This window comes from Aedes aegypti, chromosome 2 (genome assembly GCF_002204515.2).
Source record: "Aedes aegypti strain LVP_AGWG chromosome 2, AaegL5.0 Primary Assembly, whole genome shotgun sequence".
Taxonomy (NCBI): domain Eukaryota; kingdom Metazoa; phylum Arthropoda; class Insecta; order Diptera; family Culicidae; genus Aedes; species Aedes aegypti.
In genome coordinates, this window is record NC_035108.1 from 11,992,437 (window position 1) to 12,004,622 (window position 12,186).

The following is a 12,186-nucleotide window of genomic DNA, read 5'->3' on the forward strand; positions in this document are numbered from 1 at the left end:
GGGAATGGGGGTTCATAAATGGACACGTTTGGCCTCATAAGGGAAACGAGTTTAAAATTAATTTTAATGGTCGACTTCTTTATGTTTCCACTATGCTTACAACTAAACCCATTTGAAGAAAACATCCCATTGAACAAGAATCTAACGCTCCATTTGAAAGTTTGATTAAAATTGCCGAAAAAATGTAAAATGTAGAACCAAAAAAAAAAGATTTGGAAATGGTTTGACCAGATTTTTTTTCATCTTACAAGTAAGAAGCAGGCATGTTACCACTTAACCAGTTTTCACAAATGATTAGTATTGTGCACAAACTGAATCAAAAAGAGCTCATGCCTGCCTGACTGGCTGTCTAGTGGTGTCACAACAAAGGTGAAATTGTTGATTACTGAATTGTTGGTTGCTATTTTACGTGAGTCTATAATTTCTAGGGATATTCTGATAACAAATGGACCTCACGATAGATAATCTATTTTTAATGAGTACGTATCAAAATCTTTGGAAATCGCAAACAACAATATTGTCACATTTTTCATAGACTTCGCCATCGGTTCCTGATAAACCGACTAGCTCATGTAAAACCACTTACATGACGGTGTCTAACCTAATTTTGTATTACTGCTAAGAGTTTATTGGACCAACCAGCCCATATGAATATAACAGACACATAAATTTTCCGTGGTCGTCGTATCCTTGTTGAAATCAAATGTTACTGGATTGCATTGCTCATTGCTTTATCTAATGAAGCAAAGAATAAAATCCTAATCAAGCGTCTTCTTGAACCTATAATAATTATTATATAATGAACCAGATGTGTGAAATAGAAAAAAGTAGTATTTATATGGTGCACATCCTAACGTACTTGCTTAATGATCGTTAACATTCCGAATTCATTTACAAAATAGATGCCAATATTCTTCTGAAATGATGCACGTTTCCCTGAAGTCATCCAGTGCTAAAAAATATTGATTTGACAAATTCAATGGTTGTATAATTGAATTTAAAAAGATATTGATATTTTGCTTATTACACTTTTTGTGATTAAAAATGCCAAATTTTCAAGCTTTATCAAAAAATAATCCAGGGGTGCTGCAAATCATTTGAAAACGGCCTCTTTCTATACTTTTCTTGCACTTCAAGACCCATATAAACGCGTCCCTGATCCATCCAAATTTTTTTTTTTGTCGAACAGTGTAAGTGAGCCACCCTAATAAAATACCACATATTAAATGTAGAAAATGGCTTACTATAATGTGAGAGATGTTCCAATAGTATTGTCTTCAATATTCAATTAAAATTCTATTTTTTATTTATTTTTTTAACAAAAAGGACCACCCTAATGGAAAGTAAATGAACCACCCTAATGAAATATCACATATAATATGCTTTCAGTGGCCAACAATGATATAGGATATGTTTCAATACTATTGCCTTGAATTTCTCAGCAATTGAATTCAAATCGTTCATTTCAAATTCAATTCACTCCCCCAACTCAAAAACCCAAAAGGTCAATTTTCTCAAAAAAAAATTTTCCAAATAACACCAGATCTCACGTTTCATGCATTTCTTAGACATCTGGCATCAAACAAAAAATCGATTTCGGAAATTTCATGTTACCCAGCACCCCCCCCCCCCCCCAGGGAGATTTTTCATGGGTCAAAAATCCAAACTTTGACCGCTTGTCGTTTTTTTGTAGCTGTTAGCAAGAGTCTCACAGCTCTCCAAATCAACGCAATTTAATTACTTGTTACAAACAATTAAAACTCATGCAATATGGGTATTTTTGGGCCGGAATCGTTGAGTTCAAGCCGTAAGTCGACAACATTTCGAAAGCCGAGATGGTTTGTACAAAAGCATTTGGAACCCATGCAATATGAGTATATTTGGAACGAGATCGATAAAAAGCTGTCGAAAATCGATGAATTTACGCCATTTTGGAATCCAAGATGGCGATTTACAGTTTGTAAACATTATTTTAAAGTGAAGAAGAAATCTCAGAAGCCGAATCTCAAATTTTCCTGAAATCATTAAAAAATCAATCTGTACATCGACCATTTGTGTTTTTGCAACGAAACCAAAGTGTAGATAATGGAAATATTTGTCTGGTATCGTCTTGGATTCCCATCGGCCCCTTCGGACGAAATCCATGTCAAATCGGTCAGTCACAGAACTCGACCATCTTCGATTTGGATTAAATTTTGCACATGTTTTTGGTATGGTAGAATAAGTGATTTCCATAGAAAAATTGATCGTCTTGACTCAAGTGTTAATTTTTGAAAATAGCCTATAAATTTTTGCATGCAACTTATTTGAAAAATTCTAACTCGGAAACTGTTGATTTTGGAGAAAAATGTTCTATGAAGAAGTTGTAGTGAACCGTTTGGACTATGAGAAAAAAATATACACTGAAAAAATATTTTATCAATTTTCATAAAAAAATCAAAAATAAAATTTAAATTTAAAGTTACACAAAAACCCCATTTTTAATATTTTTTATATTTTCACCATAGAATCTTGATAGTGAACAGATGTTAGGTACAAAATTTCATAATGGATAAATTTTTAATAAAAAAGGTTTTCTAAGTACAACATTTGGTCGTCTTGCAAAATTTTGAATTTTTGTCAAAATAAATACGTTCTGATGATACAGTAAGCATCTTTGAATGATTCTAAGCCATAATGATTAAATGAATAATTTCTCTACAAGTAGCCATTTTCGAATTATATCAAGTCTAATGCGAAAAAAATTGTTTAAAAAATAAAATAGGCCATTTTCATTAGTTATTCGCATTTCTCCATTAATAAATATACGTTTTCGAGAGCAAAGACCATATTACTTCCCATTTATTTATTTTCCTTGATGGAAAATGACAAATAACTAATGAAAATGGCCTAGTTACATATTTAAAAATATTTTTTGCATTAAACTCGATATATTTCGAAAATGGCAACTTCTAGATAAATTATTCATATGGTCATCATGGCTTAGAATCATTTAAAGATGCTTACTATATCATCAGAACGGTGTCCGGCCATTTGGCCGAACGCAGTTTGGCCGAATGCCGTTTGGCCGAACGCCATTTGGCCGAACGGGTCGTTTGGCCGAATGCCGTTTGGCCGAATTAAGAACAAAAAATTGTCAAATTACTACAACACTTATGTGTAAGATTCTAAGGTGTTACCCAATAATTAGTCAGCTAATTAATTGACTTTAATAATTTGATGGGACGTAAATGTTTGTCACTATATAAGTGCACCAAGAGAATGATAAAATTCACCCGTTAATTTAAGACTAAGTTGTGAACTCCACTCATTGCATCAAGACTCAAAGCTCATGGTTGTTTCATCTGGGGCTACCAACGGTATGATAGGGTTCCAGACTTTTAATGATTTCATTAGAAGTTTTTCCTTCTTTTAAGCATAGGCTATTCTTTCGAGTTAAACTGGTTTCGTCACTATTGGCAATAATTCAGCTTATATTTTAATTGGGAATTTTACCTTCTCTAAATCATCAGCAATTCTTAGTTGTTATACTAATACAAAAATTGTTTGCATCGCACTTGCTTAAATTTTCATTCCCTTCTTTTGATCATAGGCTGTTCTTTCTGTTTCTCCTCCAATATTAGGATTGCAACGTGTGAACAGAACTCTGCACCGTTGCTTGCATATAGCGTATATTTTCACCAGTGCGTGAACAATTACGTGGAAAAAGCTCACAGTTTCTCCGTTATGAAAAGGATAAGCCAAAATTTGCGGTTACTAGAATTATGAAATAATTTACTTAATACGATTCGAGGGATCGAAGCAATCCAGTCCTGCAGCAGGACTTATAAGGCGTGAACCGTTTCAGTTACTGTCAAAAGTTGACTACGAACACAATGCAAAAACTTCTGCTGGCAGTTATTACTGCGAGCAGAAAAGTGAATATTTGCTTAAATTTAGGATGTTCTTCTTTCCGCACTGACTGTTTGTTGAACTAATATCAAAGAGCCAATTATGTGTATATCAATGATGATTTACCTTCTATAAAAATAAGTTGAATAAGTTCTTTGAGATTTGATTCGAAACTCACTACAATAACATGCTAACTATAATTCACTACTATTTCCTATTTCGGCCAAACGGCATTCAGCCAAATGGCATTCGGCCAAATGACCCTTTCGGCCAAATGGCGTTCGGCCAAACGGCATTCGGCCAAATGGCATTCGGCCAAATGACCCGGAACCCATCAGAACGTATTTATTTTGACAAAAAATCAAAATTTTTAAAATCGACCAAAAGTTGTTCTTAGAAAAACTTTTTTATTAAAAATTTCTCCATCATGAAACTTTGTCCCAAACATCTGTTAACCATCAAGATTCTATGGTGAAAATTTGAAAAATATTAAAAATGGGGTTTTTGTTTAATTTCTAATTTAAGTTTTATTTTTGATTTTTTTATGAAAATTAATAAAATATTTTTTCATTGTATATTTATTTCTCATAGTCCAAACGGTTCACTACAACTTCTTCATACAACATTTTTCTCTAAAATCAACAGTTTCCGAGTTAGAATTTTTCAAATAAGTTGCATGCAAAAATTTATAGGTCATTTTCAAAAGTTACGCTTGAGTCAAAATGATCAATTTTTGTATGAAAAATACTTATTCTAACATACCAAAAACATGTGCAAAATTTAATCCAAATCGAAGACTATCGAGCACGATTTTTATTTTTTTCGACTCATTCTGGATGGAATTTGTCTTTGCAAGAATAGTCGTATTGCGTGGGTTTTAAGTAATTTTCACAAATCTTGGATTCTAAAATAACGTCAGACATCGATTTCCGGCACCAAATCTTCGGTTGCGTTCCAAAAAATACGCATATTGCACTGGTTCTCGTGAGGTGCAATCAAAGATGGAATTTGCAGCGAAAAAAAGGAAGTGTAAGAAGACATTTGGTGCTTAAAAAGAGGGAGCGTAACTTGGAAATTTGAGCTTAAGAAGAGGGGACATAAAAAGAGCAGACGTAATGAGCGTGCCTATGTCGTTTATTTGACAGGCTCGGGCGCCGTAGGGCATAACAATGCCGAGATCCATTCTTTTATTTACATTACTTACATTTTATAATTTGTATTTATTTTAAAAACTATGTTAGTTTGGGAAAAAGAAGTTTGACTGTACTATTTCTTTAAAATTTAATCTACTGTCGTGATCGCCATCAACATGGTCATTATTATCAGGTTTGACAGAAAGTCCTCTGCGATGCAAAAATTAAACGATTTTGTAAATTTAACTCAAAATTCACAACACAAATCCTCAAACGATTCGAGTGAGAGTGCATCGAAACGAGTAGATTTTCTCTGGTACTCTTCTTCTCTTGCTTCTATACTCACTAGAGTGGTTCAAAAAATCGTTTTTGCTCCACACCGCTCATTCGATTCTAAATCAAATTCTTAGCGTCCTCCCAAAATTTGAGCTCATTTGGATGAAAACTGAGACTGCACAAGCCTTTTAAAGTTTATATGGGAATTACTATGAGAAAAACAACCAATTCATTCAATGGATCATAGTATTTGCCGAGTATACCCCATTAGGCATAAAGACGTTAGGCATAAGGACGTTAGGCATAAGGATGTTAGGCATAATGGACGATAGGCATAAAAACATTTGGCATAATGGATGTTAGGCATAAAATACGTTAGGCATAATGGACGTTTGGCATAAAATAATTTGCGTGTGTGCCATTTGAAACTTGTCTTGTATCGAAAATGGTTCGGAACCATTTACAGCTATTATGCTGATGGGGTGGGTGGGTGTGCTTAAGATGTAAAAACTCATAAAAAATAAAGTAGTGTAAAATTTATACAAAAACCGTACCGAGGGGATTTGTTGATTGGTTGATCATAATTGATTATTTCCGGTGTTATGAAATTTGACCATGGATCCATAATCGGAAAATATGGAAGAAGATTGTTGTCATGGTCATTGTTATCATTCGGCAATGCAGCTTTATCCATTTTTGTAAGAATCCATTTATATTAACGATGCACAATCAAAATGTTATTTGTTTCTAGAGATGTTTATTTAAATGAGTTTATGATTTTTTTTTTTGTAATATTTATTTTACATAATTGCGTTGATTCTAAGGCAGGGAAATCTTCCATATAAATATGAGTGCTTATAATGCAAATGATTTACTTGATGACAACAAGAGTAAAGTCAAGAGTTCATGTAATGATATGTGACATTATCTTCAACATCAATTTTGCGGCAGTGTGGCTACCATCTTTTTAGCATTACAATCTCACTCCGCGTCTGCTCATCAATTTAATGTAGTGAGAGCAGTTCCTTCGTCTCTTCTCCAAACAATTTTCGATGATTTTCAGTCAATTTTGATCAGGCCCATAGGTAAGTTTTACAGAAAACACTTTGAAAATAATAGAAATTCGTCGAGTTTGAAAAGTGAAATTTGATTTATATTTATTTTAGATACAAAGGCCAAGTTCAAATTAAACATAGCACAGTATTTATCATGGCGTGCCTTCAAGTTCAATATAATATTCCAGGTTTTTTCGCATACAGCCCTACATATCTATACATCTATACATTTATTAGTGCTCAGCATAATCATTCAAGAGAAAGTCAAAACGATTTTTTTATGGATATTGATATGGAAATGGATAAATAATATTTTCATCTATATTTCCAATAACTATTAGAACAGCACGAACCTACAGAGCAGCATATTATTGAAAAAAATCAAACAGCCTTTACCTTTTATTATTAAATTAATCGTATAAATATGAAGAATAGCCAATGATTCAAAGAAGGGAAATGTATGATGGGAAGATTAGAGCTATAATGACATTATTCATTGAATACGTATGTCTTGAAAGAACACCTTATTTATAAAAGAAGACAAATTTTCTGAATAAAACATTAACAGCAGTAGCTTCAATAATTTTGTCGACAGTATAACTATGAAGAACAGCCTACAATTTAAAGAAGGGATAATCTCTGATGAAAAATTTGCCAGTTATATGTGTACAATCAAAATCAATAGATGAGCAGCAGGTCATTGTACAGCATCGTTCCTATTCTTGGGATTACGCCTCAACACAAATTCTAAGCATAGTGTTCTAGGAGCACTTCCACCGTCATTAAATAAAAGTTTGCTTTGCCACAGTAGTTCAGATTTTTCAATCTTACTTGTGCACCATACGCAAGCACGATTATACTTCATAACAAAGGAAGTGAAGAAAACGAAAAGATTCTGGATCGACTGGGGAACTTTCGGTATGGCTGTGCTCTATGGTCACAGAAGTTACCACAACGCTAATGAAGGTCCTTTACAGCATTGTCATGCTGATCATTTAATCAGGTTTTGTCCTAGAAATCGACCTCAAAGGATTTACAATTATAGGACGACTGCAAGGCCATAGCATTTCAAAGAATACATTCTTTATCTTTGAAACCCTTCACAATTATAAAAAAGTCAGCTCACATTTCGCATAAACTATTTCAATTATCATTTTGGAAATTATGCCTATCGTCCATTATGCCTAACGTCTATAATGCCAAACATCCATTACGCCAAACGTCCATTATGCCTATCGTATTTATGCCTATCGTACTTATGCCTAACGTCCTTATGCCTAACGTATTTATGCCTAACGTCGTGCACCCGTATTTGCCCATGTGCTCTTGGAGATTAGAAATACGTTGATACTGTGAGATACATTCATCAGCTACAACTTTGCCGAAGACCGTTTTCAAATCGGACGCCTCAGTAATTAGTTATTGATTTATATCCAGTCACAAATTCTTCAGCAGTGCTCCTTTAACTTCTGAACAGGCAACATTGCTGCACCTGGCGCGAAAGATAGCACACACAAATCATGGCTACTATGTTTTACTGCATATGTCCAGTGATGCCTGCAGAGCAGCCCAATAATTATAGCCAAAGTTTTACAACTCATTCAAAAATCAATAACTAATTACTGGGGCGTCCGATGTAAAAACGGTCTTCCGCAAAGTTGTAGCTGATTATTGTATTTCATAGTATCAACGTAGTTCTAATCTCCAAAAGCACATGGGCAAACACTATGACCGATACAATGAATTGGTTGCTTTTTTCATAGTAATTTCCTTATAAACTTTAAAGGGCTTGTGCAGTCTCAGTTTTCATGCAAATGAGCTCAAATCTTGGGAGGACACTCAGAATTTGATCTAGAATCGAATTAGCGGTGTGGAGCAAAAACGATTTTTTGAACCACTCTAATACTCACTTTACATTTTTGATGGAATTTTCCTCCTTTGTATTTTGTGTCGCATCTTCCTCGCTCTTTTTCCGTTCCTCTCTGCTTGATATGTTTCTACTTCCTCACAATGAACCAAAGATAGCACGTTGCTCTAGAGCATGCTAGCGAACTCTGATGATATTGAGGAGTATTATCAAGCCTGATTATTATCAACATCATCATTAACAACATAATTGTATGACATTTCGAAACAGTAAAGCAACAACCAACACGTTCAACGCGATGCCACTGCTCCATCATCGACCGACTCTGAGGAGTCAAATACAAGCGAAGCTGAATCTGAAGCAGAACATGCGAAGACTGGGAAGGACCGCGATGAAGACCAGCATGCAGGCGATACAATGGAGCTCGAATCTGGAAAGCGGCGGTTGTCAACTGAAGCGGATGGTACAGTTGAGAACGAATCAAAACGGACTTGTAATCAGAATGACCCTGGTTCAGAGTGGAGAGTCCACAACACGAGGTCCAGGAAAAACAAAAGTTGTGCGAAGTTTGATACGTCAAATGTAAATGTAAAATTAAATTGAATTTCCAATGACACGAATGCACCAGCGCGGTGTAAAGTGTCACTAATAAAAAAAAAAAAAAAAAAAAATAATAATAAAAAAAAAAAAAAAAAAAAAGTGAAACACCTGTTGTATTCGTCCTTCTCCATATGTAAGCTACTAAAGGCGTTCGGAAGACAAAATGTTGAAAAGCAAAACGTCAAAATCTAAAACTTCGAAAGAAGGGAATTGTCAAGGAACGAAAATTTCTAGGAAGAATGATTCCCTTTTGAAAGAATAAACGGTTAAGAGACAAAACGTTAAAAAGGACAAACGGAATTATGCATTCTTGAGTAAGAGTTATTTTGATGATATAAGCTGCCATCTATTGTAGCAAGGTATCCACCGGTAGCAATGGCCTGTTCTAACAAAACAATTTGTTCAAGATTGTATGACTATTTGTATTCAATCATACTCCTGACTGAAGGCCAAAAACGAATGGCGGAGCCGTAAGCAGAGACACTTACGCGAAACCCGCAAGGGAAAAAGAATCTCCTTCGAAAGTAAGTTCACACAAACAGTCGTACAATCAAGCCCTTGCTTGTCAGAAAGATCCAATAGATGGGAAGAAGAGCCCGCCCTTTTTCCACCAAATGTTGGCAATAGGAAGTTGACAGGAAGAGTGACCTATCCATCTCGCTTCAATCGGGTGCCCTGGTGGTCCCACTCAAAATACATAAAACATTGGAAATATAATCAAATAATACAATTCATCATTAAAAGATCTCACCGATTTTTTGATCCTTGTAGTATTTTGAAGATGGTCGTCAAAACGATGTCGTCGAACTATTCCACCGTTAACTATAGAGTATTATTCATGCAAGTTACTACGAAACTGTTCAAAACCCGGAAAAAAAAACAAACTCCCACTCCTGCGATAGGGCAGTACGAAAATCGGATCCACTTGCTGTTCTTCTCGAAGCACACTGCTCGAAAATCGATTGATTGATTGATTTGACTTTATTAACGAGATTTTTAGCCCTGGGCTAGTTCATCTCGGGACCAACGGCTTTACTTCCCTTCCGAAGGAAGTCGTCACTATAACTTTTTACGTCATAAGTGACTATGTCGGGGATGGGATTCGATCCCAGGTCCTCGGCGTGAGAGGCGAGTGTTCTAACCACTACACCAGGTCCGTCCCCAAAATTCGAAAATCGAAAAAAAAGGCCAGAACACTTTGCTTATGCGAAAACTGTACCCGCTTGCTGGGCTTTTCGAAATGAAGATCGAACGGTAAAGTTGCCAAAATCAAACGGGCACTGTTTCAAATTTGCAACACTCCAATTGAACACCATTGTACATGCCGAGTTTTCTAATCGTACCATCATCTTGCTCATACCCGCCTCTCTTTCCCCCTTCCGAGAGATCACTTTAGTCTGTTGGTGTGGGTAAGCCTCGCAAGCAGTAATTCTCCACACGTTCATCTCTCACACCACATCACTTCCACCCGTGCTACCTTTCACTACCACTACTCTTGAGACCACGTACACTCAAACACTTATCCTTTCCCCCCGCGCATGCTGTCATCGATCATTTTTTTTAACATCAATTCCACTTTTTAAAATTCTAAATTATTAACTTTTTATACATTTTCCTATTGAAATTTAACTTGCACTCACGACTTTGCTCTTTTCTACGTTCGGATATATGTTTTTCGTCGATTTTACCTTGACATTTCCACTTTTTTTCACCATTCGAACACCACGTTAAAAATGCACAACTTTCCCTCAGCCAGTCGTATAGAATATGTCTTCTTGAGTAAGAGTTATTTTTTCCAAAAACTTCTCGTTACATTCTAATTCACTGCATTCAACGTTTTGTTCCTTTGACGTTTTATGACAAAACTTCGAATTCCATTTTTGCGAATTATCGTTTTAGTTTGCACGCAATCTCAGGCTACTTGTTAGCCCAAGCAATCGAGTTCGGGTTTTTGCGTCGAAGGAAAAATATTTGGTTTTTGTGAAATGAGCATGCTGATTAAAATAGTTTAAGTACAGCAGCTCAGCCATGAATGGATGATTAATTTGATGAGCTCGTTCTATGCTTTTATCCTAAATATACAATATATTATGAAACGTATTTTTATCGTGACAACGGTAGGAATGTTACTTAATTTAACAATATTTGAACAGTTTGTCAGCGTCGACATAAACTATGGTTTATGTTTCACATAACATTAAAAACTCCATACCCATCCTTCAACATGATTTTTATCTAAAATTATTGACATTTTTTTGAGCTGAGGTTGCATGAATCATGAACCAAGATGAATCCTGATCATGCAGCTATGATCCCTCCCCACTAGCAAAACTCGTTCCCATGACAACCTTGGAGATGCAGAGATGATCCCGGTCTCTAGTAACAATGGAAGTCAAACTAACATTCCTTCCTTTTCCCGATGATCGAGGTAATAACTGTATTTTTAATGTTTAAGAGTTCTCGAAAGTGTACATTGAAAATGGTAAGCTTCTCTAAAGCTACGGTTTAGGGACAAAATATCGAAAGACAAAACGCGGAATGCCAAAACGTCGAAAGGGACAAATCGGCGAATTTTCAACATTGTTTACTTGCCTTCTTTTTTCATAAGGATCGATTAAATATGCTATGGTTAACGTTTGGCACATAATGCATTATTTTTTCTTTCGGAAAAGAATAATTCTTCCAAGAAATTTCGATTCCTTCAAGAAATGTCAATTCCTTCTCTTTTCGACGTTTTGTCTTTTTGACGTTTTGTCATTCGACGTTTTGGGATTAGATGTTTTGGCAGCCAACCCCCAAGCTACATCTGTTGATTCTTTGTGCAACTTGATTCTTCTTTTTCTTTCTGGCGTTACATCCCAACTGGGACAAAGCCTGCTTCTCAGATTAGTGTTCTTAAGAGCACTTCCACAGTTATTAACTGAGAGCTTTCTTTGCCGATTGACCATTTTTGCATGTGTATATCGTGTGGCAGGTACGAAGATACTCTATGCCCTGGGAATCTAGAAAATTTCCTTTTATGAAAAGATCCTCGACCAGCGGGATTCGAACCCACGAGCCTCAGCATGGTCATGCTGAATAGCTGCGCGTTTACCGCTTCGGCTATCGGGCCCCCGCAACTTGATTATTTTGCTCAATTACGGAGGAGCAACTACAAATTGTTATGCTTATGTGGTCATCAATGCTTATGCTTATACTTAAAACGTCGAATGCACAAACATTGAGTGACAACACTTCGGAAGGGCATGCTTTATTTTCACCATTAAAGTTGATTTGACATTTTGAAACCCTATATTCGCCCTGTCACATCGCAGCAAACTATTTGTTGGTCACACGAACAGTAGTGAAATTAGTGTTGTTAGGA